General features: G+C 37.6%; 1 protein-coding gene across 1 annotated transcript in view; it reads left to right on the top strand.

Moving 5' to 3' along the window:
• Nucleotides 1-17,998, top strand: part of PTPRR (protein tyrosine phosphatase receptor type R) — a 139,329-nt gene that overhangs the window by 11,640 nt on the left and 109,691 nt on the right. The window lies entirely within an intron of this gene.

The raw sequence follows: 17,998 nt of genomic DNA, 5'->3' as shown, positions 1-17,998 counted from the left end.
TTGTTTGACCCAAACTGCATTGTTTCAGCCAACTGAAAATTCGGAGAAGTGTTGATCTTATGCTGATCCGGTACAAATTTCTTATATCTCTTTTGATTTGGTCTCTGAAACAAACAAGCCCCCTTGCTGCCTCCTTATTACTTATATGGCTCCATTTATTCCTCCGATTGAAATAGGTTTCTGTGCCATGCTGTACTGAATTCCAGCAGAAAAGACCCAGAGATTTAGACAACAGTGGATCTTCCATACCCACTCTTTGTTTGGCTTCTTTATGACAATGCCCAAACTGCACTTTGGGTGTTTCAGCGTTCAGCTTTGGAGGCAGCCTTGCACTCCTTACCAGCTGGAACTGCACTGACTCCGTTACCCTGAACAGTACTGACAGACTTCTATTTCAGCAGGAGTTCAGGAGATTGCTATACTGCTACCGGTGTTCTGTTTTCCTTTTATGAGTGAGCTGAAAACTATTACTGCCTAAATTTGACTAAGGAAAGGGAAAATTTTCCTGGCAGCAGAGTTCCAGGTGCCATCACTGGAATCACACATGCTTGACATCCAAAATCATAAATGAACAAAATGGCCCTATTGGCATCATGAGACCCACCAATAAACAAATCAGTGACTACTTTCCACAATAAATCTATGAGCTGTGTTGATGATGTTCAAGAATAAAGACTTTTTTTAGGGTTTTTTTGTTTGGTTGGTTTTGGTTTTTTTTTTTCCAATTCTTTTAGCACCCTCAGAGAGCTATCTTTGTGAAAACCCAAGTCCCCTGCAGTAACATTTAAAAGGCAGATAAAGGGCATGCAGATAAAAAGACAGCAAGGCAGCATGTGTTTCCTTATCAGTCTATGTTTTGCTGGATCTGGCACTTCAGCCTCTGGAATAATCCTTTTGGTTCTTCACTTCTAACATCATTGTTAGGAAAAGTGACATCTTCTACAAGGTTCCTCAATAGATGACTCATAATGTGTTCTTGTATGTAACCCCTTAAATATTAAGCCTTATAAAAATTGCTTTTATTTTTTTTTGGATATCCCTACATTAATGTGTGATGTTTTTAAAACACAGGGATGTTTTGAATCACAGAAACATTATTAGGGAGCAAGAGATGATCTTTTGAATACATTTTTTAAAATGCTTCATAGATCAAGTATTACTGCACTTCAGCATCCCTTTTACAAAAAATAAATATTGAATTCTGAAATTGTCTTAGTTTAGCCTGCACCCAGGGCTAAACAATAAACAGTTTTTGTATCACCCGATGTCCCTTCCCCAAACAAGGAAGGGAATTGGGAAAAGGAAAGAAACTCATGGGTTAGAAGTTAAACAGATTTAATAAAATAAAGAAACCAATAACACCACAAAACACACAAAATTATACTTATCTATAGAGCACTTGCAAGTTACTCCAGGAATAGCAATCACCAGAAATGAGGAAGATGGAGTCAAAACCAGAGAAGAGCAAAGAGCAAACGCACTTCTCCTTAACAAGCCCTCCTTTTTATAGTGAACTTGATGTTAATGCTATATAATGCACATGCGGGCCAGCCTGGGTCAGCTGCCCTGGATTTAACTGCTAAGGGCCTTGCTCACCATGGCTGGCCAAAAACTGAAACACAATCCCAATGAAACCAGGACAGAAATGAAATGCACAGGCTGGGAGGATATTGGAGTTTGAAAGTGACCACATAGCTGTCAACTGAATGATGTTTTTTCAGTCACCTCAGTGTTGAAATGATTCATGGAAGGGGGAATAACCCAGGGAGGTAAGCAGAGAGGTACAAAGTCTTTGCCCGTCTTTGTTGTTGTTGCTGAAAGCATTTAAGTAGTGTTTTGCTGTCCTTCCTTTGAAGGTCAGTCATCACTGACATTTTGTAATGAAGCTGATTCTTATTTGGCTCTGCACCATGATAAACTGGTGGGAAATACTTTTAGTGGATACAGGGCTTTGAATTGAGGATATCGTAGAAGCATCAGGAAAAGTGTTCGGGGTATATATCAAGACCATTAATATAATGGTGTTGAATAGTGTAGGAAAGTGGTTGACAGCATATGTTGTATCTATGTTTATTCAAACATGAATTGAAACAGATTTACATTTCAGCCTTTATTAGCTGTTGGAGAATAATAGTGGAATGTCTGCTTTGTACAGATTTGGCCGGGGATACACATTCTTGCTGGGAGGGGTCATTGTGTAATAAACTGTAGCATAGAAATCAATGACAACATAAATCAAGATTTTTACATTTACAATATGCTGAAGTAAATTTTGCTTGATTTACACGATGTCATTGATTGAATTTAATTTCTTTTTTTCCCCCCATTTTCCTGTTCGTGTTTTTAGAATAAGAGGTTATATTTTTGCTGGTACTAATTGTACTAGTAATCTTGTTTTCTTTCTGAGAACACACTGAAAGAAATAAGGATCACTTCCTTTACAGTCCTGTGGTGTTCTGGCAACACTTATATCTTTCTGCACTGTTTAGCCAAATTGTTGCTGATAGACTTTCTTCGTGCAACACATAATGTATTGTCTAATTAAGAATACAGCTCTGGAGGCTAACCTGTACAAATAGAGATGATATTTCAATTTTGTGTAATAAAAATGATTTCATGTTATAATGATTTAATATCAGGTACTGTACCATGTAGTTCTATAGAGTGCAGTCTTCTTAGCTGACAGGTCATTAAAACAAATGTTTTAGGTCAGTGGAAGAATGACCTTAAATACTGCACTCTTAGAGCCTTTGCATTCTTTAGGCAAAGTAAAGCTAAAACAGTATAGAAATTATATTACTTGTCGTAAGGTGATGATGAAAAATAAGCATGAAACAGACGTCGTCCCCAAAACTTCTCTCATAGGCTTTCTCTGGAATGGTGCTATGGGGTGCTGTGGCTCTGCCTAATTAGCCACAGTAAAAGTGTATACAGGTAATAGAAATTAACTTGAAAATGAAAAATACTCACTCCGTTTCTTCCACTCTTTTCTGTTTAAACTATAGCTACACTAGTTAAAGACCTCTCCCCTTTGTCCATTGTCTACTATGACAGAAACTTAGTTTTAAGGGTTTCTAGACTGATGCTGGTAGAAATACTCTGTTAAAGGATGGCTGGGATGGGAGAAGGGAAGGTGATTATTAGCTGTAGGAACACCTCTCTGGCATGCTGTATACATACTTTTGTGGAACAAGAGACTATTGGCTGGAGTTGGGAGAACAAGGAAACATAAACTGCAAATTTAGAAGAACACCCAGATCATGAAATAGCAAAAAAGCTATTGAATGTTGATGGAGAATTATTTTTAAAAGTCCAACAACAACTGACCCCTCTAGAAATAGGTAATAGGACGATAATTAAATACAAAGATAATATGAAATCCATACACTAAATAAAAAATTTGATTGTAGCTTTAATTTTTAAATGTGCTTCCTAAGAATCCGCCTGAAAATTGATATAACCTTTAATGAAATAACTGTGATGTGAAGCTTTCCGTAATGAATGAATTAGAAAACCATATGGATGCATTAAGTAGAATAATAAATGTACCATACACAAAAGTAGGACATCCATAAATCATTTATGATGTCCCTTCTCATCAGTTCTTGGCTCTTTGAGTCTTAATTGAAGGGTAGCTGGATATTAGAAAAACTAAATTTGTTAGTGAGATAACACACAACTTTCATTAAAGCATTAATTAATTTTAGAAGGCTGAGGGCCTGATACATTAAAAATACTTGCAGGGCAGTACTACTTTAGTCATGGTTTTTTATTTTAATTACTGTCTTCCTATGGCCATTGAAAATTATTCGTGTTCTACTTTAACTTGCTCAGCAAGTATGATGGGATACTGTTGTGTTTGTGGACTGAAGTGTTGTCTTGCCCAAACAATTCCAAATGCTTCAAGCGGCTGCATGGTACAGTAACAAGGGTAAGATGGCTATTGTTATGGTAACTGCGATTGAGCTTGTTTCCTCTTTCAAAGGCAGAGATTTAGAGCACCTGTGTTAAGCAGTTCATTCTATGCAGTCTTTCATGCCAGTAGAGACAAGGTAACACTGCAGAAAATACCTTTTTCCTTTTAACTTTTTTTGTATTTAAACATAATAATTTAAACTATCTTTTTATCACTCGTAATAATTTCCTTCCTGGAGTCTAATCTCATTAAGAAGATGGCCAAAATAAACATTTTGCATCACTCATAAAATGAGAGCACAACATATGTGCTGAAATTACTGTGAGATTTAAGCTACAAGCTTATTCTGCCAAAGAGGTACATGTCTGTGCCAAAATGAGTTGTATTAATAAAATACTTTAGGAAATTTTTTAACAAATAACTGGATTTTCGGTATTGGTTCTAAAAATACAAAAGATTCAGTCTGACAACACTATTCAGTATGAATAGCACATCTTTGTGGTGGTGATAAATATGCTAAGAAAATAGAGATAGGCAGATTTTTTTTTCAAGGGTCATGCTTGTTTCTGTCCAGATGTTGAGTGGGATGTTTTTATAATTAATTCTCTGTTATTCAAAGTGAGGGACTAAGGGATGTTGTGGATAATGAAAAAAACAATGATAATGTAATGTAACAATATAACGATGTAACATAGTAAGATCATGATGTAGATGTACTGGACACAGAGTTAGCTCACATCTGTCAGGGCTTCCTAGCCAAGCCCTAGCATCAATGCACAGAGCTGGCCATCTCTAACCAAAAAGTCCCTTGGAGTCCCAGTGCCAGGGAATGTGTTGCAGAACATGAGGAGCATCAATGTCAGTGCTGAGTTATGGTATACTCCTGACTCTGAGCTACCACTGCTTAAGGGCAGCTTTGGTATCTCCACATCAAGGCGCCATTAAACTGAAATCCAAGGGCAACTGAGCACTGATTGTATTTCTAGGCCAGACTCAGATGTTCCCAACTGTCCTACCCGCAGTCAAACCCTTTCTCTCGTTCTCTTGTAATTGATCTTTCTTCTCCTGTAATGCTACCAGTTTGTTTGGGTGGCCAGCCAGGTGTGTTCAATGGTTGGCAATGCTTTCTTTCGGCCCACATCAAATACACTTTTGCTTTCTACTATTATCTTTCAGGGGACTGTAAAACTGGCTTGGCTTACAGCTGTAGGCTTTCCTAGAGACTAGCCAAAATTTCCTTGCATGCCCTGTTTGACTCATGGGCTGCCAGTTGACCAATCCTTGTCTGTTATGAGAACAGCCCTATAAATTCTTTTCATTAAGAGTAAGGGATTTTAAACAAAGAATCCAATGCTTTTGGCATGCTGCATATTCTTCTCTTTTGATCAATCACTGAAGAAATTAAATACTTCAGAAATACATATCTGCTGCTTGAAAGGACTGTTCAGTCACTGTGGCCTCAGTACTGTCTTGTGTGTTGACAGTCCCAGTGATCCCAACCTTTGCCAAACATAATTGTGTACATTTGGCAAAGGCTGCTAGCTTTTCTTTGTTGTCTTAATGTTGTTACAACCCTCTTCATCCATTGGTCTACTGCTATTGATCTTTGCTTTCTTGGCCGTGTTACTACTATCATAGTTTCTTCAGTTGTAATAGAAAGGCATTGACTATAATCTTTGGCTCCAATACATAGTAATTTATTTTCTTGGCTTGCCTACTTTAACATATAAGCTACATCTTTGCTTTCTTAAGTCTTATTCTGCTTGGAAACTGACTGACTGCCTCTATCTTTGGCTTTCTTTTTCTTTCCCTTGCCTCTAATTGTGGATTTCTTTCAAAATTACTTTGAGGCTGATGCAATACAAAAATACATTCACTTTGATATCACATCAGCTGCCAACTAGCTCTCTAACAGCTTATTAGTTAGGGAGTGGATCACCCATTCCTTGTAGCAATTGAGCTGTACAGGAGGCTGATCAAGAACCACTGAAACAAAGTCTTCAGAGACAAAAACTCAAGGCAGAGGTATCCTGAAAACAAACTTCCCTTTTAAAGAATTTTGAGGTTTGAGGTAAATTTTTGAGGTAAAAAAAATTAACTGGCATAAAATGGAACTATTTAGACACTTTAATTGGGAGGTAAGGAGGAAATGAGAGTCACGCATCACAAAATGGCCAAGTTCCCAGAGCTCAAGGCACAGAGCTGCAATGGACGCTCAGGTTCTAGCACCTCTTTTGCCACATCCTAGTAGGAGCCAAGAGTTACAAGGAGGAAATTGGTTAAATCATCCAAGTCAGGTTATTTGGTGTCTTTGTTTATGTTTTAGGATAGACCTAAGACAGGCTCATGCAGGAGGTGTTTTCATTGCACATGAGATTGGTCTTGCCTTTGATACATAGGAGTTCCAGAAGGCCAAGTCTCTTTTAGATGCTGAAATGCTTTGCTCTCCTTTCCAGATCATTTTTTATTTAATTATTTGGACTGAGTGGAATCTGTGGTGTTGGCGGAAAAAGATTTGTCTGGAAGTCTAGTCATTCAATTAATCATTTGGCATACGGAGGACAAGCAATAATTCCTTATTCTGAAGCATATACAGATCAGGGACTTGAGCCGAGGTCTCCCATAGCCGATATAAAGCTCTAACCACAGATTTGTTGCTTATTCTGAAGTAAACCGATCTTCTTCAGGACTTCAGCAGGTTGGCCCTTAGTGAGATTATCAGCAATATATTATTTCTCAGCAGTCTAAGATTCACAATTTTGAGAAGAAATTCTGGGGACGGGAGCTGGAGGAAGAAGCTATTCTTAGCTGTTCTTTTGCTAACAGCCTGTACAGAGTCAGGAAGCAGTGTATCGGCACGAGTCTCAACATAGATTATCCTGATAAGATTATACTGATTTATCATACAACCTAGATAGCAGGGAGTTTCTGTATCCTTGCTAGAGAAAAAAACTTGAAGGAAACACCATAAAGTAAAAATGTAGACAGGTATTTCTGTACAGGGAAATAAGATCACATGCAGTCCATGTGCTTTATCTGGTAAAGTGGGGAGGCAGAAATTGGTTTTTAGAGGCAATACCAGAAAGGTTACATAAACAGAAAGGAATTAACAAAACTTTAGTGTGGTGAATCTAGCACGCTCCATTATTCTTTGTTTGGAAAGATCACTTATTATCCATGGAAGCCTGTTAAAAATTCTTCATGTATAATTGGAAGTCATTTGGTTAAAATCATAATGTCAACTAGACAATCATTTCAGCCAAACTTGCACTACATTTCTTCTGCATTGTTCATTCCTTTCTGAATTGTATTTTCTACTGGGACTTACAACCTAATACTACTGATATAAACTGATGTGAAACTTATGAGAATAAGAGTCCTAACTGCTTGATACGTTTTATGTTGCCCAGCATAAAACTTGTATTTCTCTCCATTTAATCAGGCATGTAACATATTCAAAAGCATTGATTCAGAAGAACATTGCCGCAGTTTTCGTACATAGTTTTTTTTCATCCTTTTCTGTTTTGGCTAACTTTTCGGTGCTTACCATGCAGTATTCCCTACCCTTTTTTATCCTTCTCTTTCATTCCTGTAATAAGTTTGCTGGCATTCTTGCCCCTAAAATACCTAGTCCGTAGTGCCTACTTAAGACATTTGTCTCACCATCCATTGAAACAGTCCCTGATGATTCTATTCTTTCATCTACTCCTTCTCTGACTCTGCTGTGTGCAAGTCGTATAAATCCTTTAATCCTTTCCTCATCCAATGCTTGTCTTGTCTTTTTTTTTTTTTTTTTAACATGTGTTTCGGTTTCAGGCTATGATAGGGCAAATATCTAATCTTACCCAAAATCTTTCATAATAAATTTGAACTTGGAAAAATACTTTAAATAGCACATTCATCTTCCTTGATCATACCTCCATATAGCTGCTGGAAGTGAAACTCTGCTTTTCTCCTTGGACTGCTGCGTTGGTCTTCTGCACACTTTTTCCTATGCACTCATCCCTTCTTCTCACACCTTCTAATTCTTCTCATGCTCTACTGTTTTACCCTTCTTTTTGCATCTCTTCAGTGCTACCCTGTACCACAGGCTACTATCAATCAATCAATCAATCAATCAATCAGTCAATCAATCAGGTTGGAAGAGACCTCTGGGATCATCGAGTCCAACCATTGTCCTGACACCACCATGTCAACTAGACCATGGCACCAAGTGCCATGTCGAGTCTTTTCTTAAACACATCCAGAGATGATGACTTCACCACCTCCCTGGGCAGCCCGTTCCAATGTCTAATGACCCTTTCTGAGAAGAAATGCTTCCTAATGTCTAACCTGAACCTCCCCTGGCGAAGCTTGAGGCTATGTCCTCTTGTCCTATTGCTAGTTGCCTGGGAGTAGAGGCCGACTCCCACTCTGCTACAACCTCCCTTCAGGTAGTTGTAGACTGCAATAAGGTCACCTCTGAGCCTCCTCTTCTCCAGGCTAAACAACCCCAGCTCCCTCAGCCCTTCCTCATAGATGATACCCTCCAGACCCTTCACCAGCTTGGTCGCCCTCCTCTCGACTCGCTCCAGGGTCTGGGCTTGCTTTTGTTTTTTAGTCAGCTTCACCTTTGTCTTTCTTTTCCCCCTTGTCTTCTGCTCCTTCATTTAGTCTTGTAGCCTCAAACCTTTTTACTGATCTCTTTTTCCTCTCCAATTTTACATATTTCTTATCCCACACTTCTCTTTGATTCCCTTGATAGTCTTCCACTCTGCTGTGCATGCTCATTTTTTGCCCAGCGCCCTTCTGTTACCAGATCTCTGACAAAGTTGTGGATATGCAGACATTATCTTGAACTGTAATACGCATCTTCTCACCACGTATTGTGATAGGACGGCAGGTGTTCTCAACTCTGGGTTTTCTTCTTATTACTATTTATTTTATTAATGGCAAATAACTGCTGTGGTTCACTGTGAGTATTTCTAAACCTATTTGCTTATTGGCTTGTGTTAAGCTAGGAAAAACCAACTAGAGAGTATTCCTGCTGTCGGTACAGGGTTGCCTTGCTTTTGCAGTGCTCCAGGACTTCTGGATTTCAGGTGCTGTGGGATGATTGTGAAGCATGTACACCCATGTACTTACAGACCTAGAATTAAATAATGATATAAGTGATTTCTGAAAATCCCATTTAAACTTGGGACCAAAATATACTTTGAAGTCCAAGATTAAATTTTCCTATTTTTGATAAAGAGTTGTAGAAAAAAATATTTTCACTTTGAAAAGGTTCGCGTTTACAACAAGTGGTGACTAAAAGAAACTAAATTAATGTCTGCTCAAAGACAGTAAAAAAGTTATCTCAGCTGAAGTAACTATTCATTTAAGATTAATTTATTGTAAGGTGTACATGCCAAAGGTCACTTAACAATATAAAAATATGCAGTATTTCTTACATGTAGGCCATTGATTGAATTTATGCTCTGTGGAGTTTTGGAGGAAATGTATGGTGAAAATACATAGGAAAATATCAAATAATGATGTCGTCCACCAGATGTCCCTGTACTCATAGGTGGTAACGAACAATATTCATTCAACTGTCTAATTGCTTTTATTAAAGGCAATTTACAAACAGTGTATGTATTTCCCAAGTCTCTGTTAACCACTGTGTAATAAGATCATGAATAAATGGCAATTACATTAACAGTATTTGAGAGCTGTAGTTATGAAAATAAATTATAGAAATTTACTGGTAAGTTTCTACTTGCCATCTCAGTTTTGTGTGCTTTTCCTTGTCTGTCTTAAACATGCATTGCATGGTAGAATTGATAAATATTGGTCTCTTATATTTGTAATTTATAAAAATTTATATATGTAAATATAATTAGTCATATAAATATTACCAATTAGTATGTTCTCATCTACCTATCTATCTAGAAAAAACTCTAAGTTACTAGAACTGACAGAACTAGTGAGTTGGAGGAAAGTGACTTTTGTGGAGATTTCTTTTAACTTTGGTAGATACTGGAGCGGACTCTAGTCATGGTACCTTCATTCATGCAGGGTGTATCACTTCTGTCATTTGCTCCCTTAGCTTACCATGCAGCAGCTCCAGCCAAATGCTCAGCTATCAGCCATCCATGTGTGTTTAGGGGCTTCCTGTGAAATATCTCTTCTAGGGTGGGGACTTAGGCTACTGCCCTCAAATCTGTAGATAACCGTATGCCTGACCATACCCACCGTGGGAACTGGGCGGGTCTGCCAACATGTGTGCCCCCAAGCATCGTGGCTGGTTTCAAGACACAACCTGACTCTTTAGCGATGCCATAACACAAACAGGATGTCCTGTCCTCCTTTTCCATGGGATGACTAAGCTGCCAGAAGAGCATCTGAATCCTTGCTGGGAGCAAGGCCTTGGCATGACTTAGAGATCCTACCCCAAGCATTCACTCTGGCAGGTCTACATTGACGGCTATCCCTGAAGAGAGAGACAGAATCAGACTCACACTGGCAAACAGTGACGGCAGGCCATTTGGTCACAGAACTCATGTCCAAGCCTTCCTTTCATTTTCTGTGTCAGTGTTACCGTGGCGTAGCCCAGGCTGGTGATGTTCAGTCCTGGCAAGCTCTGTGGACCTTACCTGCCTGTGTGTTATTGCATATCTTGGCAGCAACTACATGTGGGTAAGGCAAGCAACTCCTCAGAAATGTCTTTCTCCAGCTAACCACAGATGCTTCCCCATCTCTGCAGAGGGGCTAGCACTGCTGACAGCTGGCATGCTTAAGTACAGACACCCATAGGCAGGGAGCAGCCCTTGGGCTTGGAGTGGCCTCCTTTAGGGTACAAAGCATCTCTTGGGAAAGGCCACGTGCCTAGTGCTCCAATGGCTGCCCTGGGTGCTTTTTTCCTCTGCTTTTTGCTACAAGGAGCTGGTGGATGATGACACGAATCAAAGAGGGCTTCTTGGGTAGGACGGTGTGGGAAGGGCACAAGACATTTGTGTTAGCAGGGCCTGGGACAGACACTCGGCAGACCCAAACTCTCTCTGCAGCATTGACATACGTAAGCTGATCTAAGGTGTCTTGGGAGCTGTCATGTAAACCTTGCTTTGGGCCTGAGGTATTCTTGCAAGAATCCAAACAAATGAGTGTAGACAAACTATAGGTTTACGGAGCCAAATCTTGTGTACCTGCTAAACAATACACATGTGGCAATCCCACCTCAAACAGGAGCCATCAATTTATTCTCAAGAGTAGTCTTGTTTCATTGAATTATGCTAGTGCTGAATGCATATTCACAAGAATGCATCCTGTATTTAGTCCTGATAAATTAACTCAAAAGTTTGGACAGAATTATAATTTCATAACTGTAGTTGTAACTCTCCAGATGTTTCTACGTTTGGCAATGTACTTGATTAGAATCTTTGCTTTTAGTAGTGGTTTTATAACCAATCTATTGCTTTTTAACCACAGTTACAAAGTTTTGCAAGATGCATAGCCTTGAAGATTTCTGTTGAATGTGTGTGAATTTATCTATGGGCATTTCTGTTGTCTTCTGCATTTCTAAAAATTAAAAGGTACCCAAAAAATCCTTATTAAAACTGGTAAATGTTTAGTGCCCATTAATAGTGCCTTCTGATAATAATGATAGAGCAAATGATATAGTTTCTCTTTGTGACTCTGTCTTTTAGTATATGCCTGTGACTTTCCTGATTGGTGAGCAGTTATGTAAGTTTTCATACTAGATACATAGACTGACTCATCAGTAGAAATTCTGTCTTAATGAGATGACTGCCTTCTGGTGTCTAAGCACTGTAAGCTTGATTAAGTAAGGGGAAATCAGTGGGAGCCAAAGGAGGCAGGAAGGGAGTTGGAAAGAACAAACTTCTTAACTAATCTGGAGAAAATAAACCACTACTGAAGGCAGCAGACATCCTTATCTTGGTGAATGTGTGAAGAGTTTCCTAAATTAAGATATCAGCTAACACTTTATATTTATTACATAAAAATATATCTTGTATTTATATATATCTGTGTGTATGTATTTCAAAATGGCATATTGCATGGAAAGTTAAGTGTTTTCTTTTGACTTTTTGGTTGCAAAGTTTTCTGTTTCCACAAGTCATTATTGCCTCTCAAGAACAGCTATCAAACAAAATAATAACAAAAAATGTTTACTGCCATAGCCCAGTAAACAAGGCATGAAAGGTTATTCCAAGACTGAGTATTAGAAAATGCTACTCAGATTTTCAAATCCATAGACCAATATAAAAGTAATTTATTATTAAAATTTTCCTTTCTCCTAAATATATTTATTTTTATTAAAGTATTTTCAGTTGGTGATATACCATGATATTAATGTAAAGAAGCTTTCAGGAAGAAGGTTTAGTGGAAATAAAAGGTTTAATGTGCATTTTAGCCCAACAGAGTGAACTAAATTTATTTCAGTCCACTGAGCTAACTATATAAATTAATCCTGTTATTCTATTTGGAGTTTCCTGGATTATCTCTAGCTCTTTAATCTCATAAAGTACCATGTTTATTAAACTGCTTGGGTGTGTGGGGAAAGTCATTGGCTGAAAAAGAAAGAGAGACAAAATTTCTTGCACAACTTTCTTAGTTTGAATGTAGGAATGTACACTACCTACTGTAAAGTCAGCGATGAAGTCTGATTACGTAAGTACTTGTAATTTTTAAATAGATTTTGTGCTTAAACTAGAAGGAATGGTATAAAATAGGCAAAGGTATAATAACCATGTTGTGACTTAGCTCAATTTTAGCAATAAAAGGGCTCTTGTCTGTAGTTACTTGAAAATGCTTATTACATCTTGTGCTTTTAATGAGCTAAATTTTAGTTTACAGACCAATCTAGCGCTGATTAATTCTACAATTATGGTAGTTATGAAATATTACAATACTTGTGCTAATCTTCTATAAAGTGTATATCATACAAACATGGATAAGTTTTCATCAGCAATGGCCTTTTTTTATAAAATTGCTTCCATAACTCTCTTTTTAAGAGGAGTTAAAATTGTGTTTACTGACAGTGAATGTAACACCTGACTTTAACCTGGCAGAGCTTTATAAGGAGATTTGACAATGGATTTTTGAAGTGAGGAAAAAATATAGGCTGAAGAGGAATAGTTTTAAATAACTATTAACTATATGCATTTGGTTAACAGCAGTTAATGTGCTATTTTAAAGTCAAAACACGGCTAGAAAAAAAGTGGAACAATTCAGCAACTCTGAGTATTATCTATATGATGCCTGTACAATGGAAAAAAGGTCTTGGATAATATATATACTATTATTTCTTTAATTCTTTTCTTTCATGCTTAGTATACCTCCATGCCTGTATGTTTTTCTGTTGCCTTGGTGTGGATTACAAAATGTAGGTGTATGAAAAATACCCGGGCGTACTTTGGGCCTGTAAGTGTTTCCGTCCCAAGCCTGAGAGCTCCCTGTCAGAGTATTCAGATCCCTACAGCTGCCCAGAATGAAGCTATCCTTCATTTCTTGTCTTGCCTTTTTTTTCTTCCCATAAGGGCAAATAGCACTCATGATATGCTTTTTCGAGGACAAACCTAACGCCTGATTTTCAGTGAACTAGTCTGTTTACATTTGGCTTTGCTCCATCAACGACAAACAATATTAAGTCTATTAAATAGCACCCTTGTATTTTAGAGCATTTGTGCATAAGTTTTGCAAAACAGTGCTTGAAGGTTGTTTACACAATGAAAAACACAATTCTTCTAACTTAGCATATTAGTTATTTCTCATAACATTTGGATTGCAGTCCAGGATAGATGTAATGTATTCACAAAGGCAAAGATCCAGGAAAAACCTTTACTTCAGCAGAGTAGCTGAAATGAACAAAATGTTCCTGGTTCTTTAATTGCTTTTCTTTCTATGACTTGCCATATCACATAACATGAAATAAAACAAAAATGCATCTGTCTAATCCTGTAGCACTCATTCAAGCTGAACTCCCACATACTTCAATTTCAACCTCTGCCTTCCAGTTGTGTTCCTCTTGCTACAATAATAGAGGTGAAATACCTGTGACACAATTGGTACCAGAGAGGATAGCACATGGGCGAACAGTAGTTTACTTGGATAACCACAGCCTTGTCAAACAGCTTGTTTGATTCAGTTTTGGGGAGGAAGTTGGGAGAAGAATGTTCTGCTGAGAGGGTCAGAGCTCTGCCCTGGAGCCTGCCTTTGGAGCCGGGCGGCTTCCCAACACACATCTCTTCTGACTGCAACCATAAATCTGTCAAGGTGTGCTCATGTTTAAGAGACTACCACACTCTTAGACATTTTAGCCAAGCGCCTCCATATTTTCAGCCTCTACAAAGATCATTCTCCTGAGCATTTCCTTGCTGGTTTGATCACATAGCCCCCTTAGAAGCCAGAGAAGCACATTTATGGTGCGTATTGCGAAGAGCTAGCTGTAAATGAGCCAGATCAGGTATTGGAAGCAGTGTGGCCATCGTAGCATAGTAGCCATAGCCATGTTTAACTTGTATATTTCATGAAGCTATTTCGGTTTCTCTATTGCATCTCAAAATGCTGTGACTCAGCAGTTGGCCTCTGTGGACATTTGATGCATAGGAAAGGGACCATGTGTCCATAAACCCTCTTTTCTTCTGATTCTTCAGCATGAGTGTGAATGGTGCCACCAAATGTCCTCTGAGACACAAGATCATAAAATAGTTATCAAAATGAGGCCTCTGTCATAAACAGGATATCAAAGTTGTTGCATTATATATATATATATGCTAAATAGTATATGTTTATTAATAATCATGAATAAGAGGAAAATTAATTTTTAATTCTCTGAAATGTATTAAACATTAAAAGATGGAATGGAATTCTGTTCAGGAACTTCAGCATAAAATGACATGCGGTACCCAGTGGGAGATGTTGCTTTATTGCTCATAAATTAAAAATGAGTACTTTTTGTATGTGTTTCATTATTATTTTCTAAGAAAGAGTTGCTAATTGTTAGTAACTAAGTAAAAAATACCAAATTCTGGTATGACTAAATATTTACTGGACAAAAAACCAGGAAACAGAATCCAGGACTTCCCCCTTCTGTGCCTAAAGCAGTCACTAAATTGCAGAGTCAGTCATGTTTGTTCTTTATCTCTTCCCTCAAAAATCTGGGCTTCTTGTCTATACACTGAAGTGGCTTCAAAAGGATGAATGGAGAATGGTGGAAGTCCTAGAATAACCTCAGGCTTGTTAGACAACACTCATTCTTGGGAAATGCAGCTTGAAGTCTCCTTATAAAAGGAAGAATATTGGACCCACATCTCTCTTCTTTGGATGACATTCCTAATCCTGAAATTACTAGAAGGAAGTAATAAGGTTTCAATAACTCCCATATTGTATTGGGTGTAGAAATGGGCTAAGCATAAGTAAGCAAACAGAGTCCTCCCCCAGAGCTCTGGGTATGACTCCTTCTGATGTGGAACAGGATTTAAACCATGCCACTGTCCACAGTGATCTTAGTTTGGTCACCAGCTCCAGCAGAGATTTTATGCGTGACCTCACTGTTTATGCCTTGGTTTCCCCTCCGTTCAGTCAGGATATTATTTTATTTTGCCACATACAAAGGTAGCTGCAAATAGACATTAATTAACAGTTTGTGAGTTTCTCAAATACAACAGTAATAACTTTAGAAAGGAAAAGGCCTTCAAAAAATTAAAACCAGTATACAAATATGTCTGAAAAGTGAATTTTCTCACACTAGCAGCAAGGAAAATCTGTACTCCCTGAGTTTTCATGGAGAAAAGATATTGATTGAATAGCCTAGCTTTCTGAGTTCTTATAGTTTCAGTTTACAATGGGTTTATATGACATGGTTGAGCTCAATAGCAAGAAACGTGATCCAAAAATATGGTAGGTGTTTCCTAGTTCTGTATTATCTGAAATCAGATAATTCTTAGTCCACAACTAAAAGCATAGGCTGGTTTTTACTGCCAACTACTAGAAATTAATTCAGTATGTGTAGACTTCAGCAAAAATACACACAGTTTGCATTAAAATCAGAGTTCTAGGAAACTCATTTTTTAAACACAAGGTACTGTAGAAGATCTGAAGAATAGAAATTTTATATGCAGGATATCCCCTTAAAGCTATAACACTTAAAATGAAAATCACAATGCAAGTTTGTCGTCATTATGTCACGGATAATGCATTCAGCAGGTTGGATCTGGCCTTACCTTATGAAGACAGATCATATGTTATGAATCAATCTATCTCTTACAAAAAACATAGCATTAATATAACCATAAAAATCTGACATGATGAGATATGCCTCATGTAGAAACAGATCTACATTTGCTTCTATGGCAATTTAAGAAAAGCATTTTAGTGAAACTATTGGTAAAACCGAACCAGACTATAAAGACGTTTATTATTTTTTTGAGTGAAAGGCTTAATTTGCAGAGGAGGTGCTGCATGGAGATGTTGCAGGTAAGGCAAAAGCAGGGCATGAAATTAGAGGCTGCCATCTGCTTTTAACAAATTAGTTTTTCAGTTCTGCCAGTCAAAATTTAAAATTCATGATTAATGCATGCTTCTTAGTTTAAAGCTATTGGAATGACAGACTGTTCAGCACTGAATTATACTACAGCTAACAAGGCAGATCAGGGAGGTCAAAGCTTATTTCTTGTAGTCTTGTAGTCTTACACAAGCAAGAAAGTCCTTCTTCTTGTCCTTAGTATCTTGATTTCAGAAACTCGCATCATCTCCAATATGTTTTCTTGGAAAAAACAAGGCTATGAGAAAGAGATGATTGGTAAGACTATATTCGTGTTATTACATGTCTTTCAGTATTTTGCAGAGGTTGGTGGTTAACACTGCAGATAATAATCCTAAACCAGAGAAAATCTGTAAGCAGTAGTGATTATAAATTGTAACAATTATCTCACAAAGGATATTAATTATAAAGGTAATGGGGCATGCTTTTAAACTCCTGTATATCTTTCACAGAATCACAGAATCACAGAATGTTAGGGATTGGAAGGGACCTCGAAAGATCATCTAGTCCAATCCCCCTGCCAGAGCAGGATTACCTAGATCATATCACACAGGAACGCGTCCAGGCGGGTTTTGAATGTCTCCAGAGAAGGAGACTCTCCTTTTTCCTTTTTCCTTTTTTTTTTTCCTTTTTAAAGGAAAACCTTTGAAATTTTCTTTCTTTCATTTTTGTCCAACATTGTGGATATTCTATAGAAAATTCTATACATTTGTTAGATCAAAATTCACTTTATCTTAGTTTTCACCTCACCCCCAATTTTACCATTTCTTCTTATTTTGTCTTTTGCTATTATGTAATTCAGTAGAATTAATTGTACCTGTGCTTTATTCAGGGTTGGTTTTTATTCATCTTTTTTGCATTCTGTAATTCTTAAAAACTTGAAACTATTTGGATGAGTTAAATAAGAAGTAACAAAAAATACAAAGCACGAGGAGAAAAATAGGAAAACTGGAAAGGAACTGAAAATAAATAGCAAAGCTGGAAATAATTTCTTCTATTCCAGTTGATGGAAGAAAACTTGGACTGGGGATAAAGAATTAGAAGGGGAAAAAGATGTATCATAGTTTTTGTTTTCCAAAACTAAATCAATGTAGGAATTTCAGCTGGAATAAGGACAAGTTTGCCAATTTGTTTGGTTGTTTAGGGTTTTTTTTAACTTATAAATTTCATACTAAAATCATTCAAATGTTGTTTTCTTTGGTAATAAATAAGACCAAGTTACTTTTCAATGGGAAAACTTTCAGACAGAAAATGTCATCCAGCTCTTCTGTGTCTGATAGCTTTTTTGCTTTTGTGGATTATAATCATGATTTGGAGAAGTTTAGGGAGTTGTTCTGTTTGCAGTGATCTGAGAAGCACCCCCAAGCTGCCAGGTACCAAGTGGCAGTTCTGAGAGGTTACAAAGGCCAATGCCAACAGTCTATTGATCACCAGCTCCATCAGCTAAATCAGCTGGGCAAAAGGAATTTCTAGGTTTCATTTGCACTGCTGTGCATTTTCCCTTATTTAACATAATGATACTGTATGTGGATGATGCATAGTTAAGGAAGAAAAAT

This window comes from Nyctibius grandis, chromosome 5, assembly GCF_013368605.1.
Source record: "Nyctibius grandis isolate bNycGra1 chromosome 5, bNycGra1.pri, whole genome shotgun sequence".
Lineage (NCBI taxonomy): Eukaryota > Metazoa > Chordata > Aves > Nyctibiiformes > Nyctibiidae > Nyctibius > Nyctibius grandis.
The sequence above is the reverse complement of the archived record's forward strand: the minus strand, read 5'-3'. Positions and strand labels throughout refer to the sequence as shown.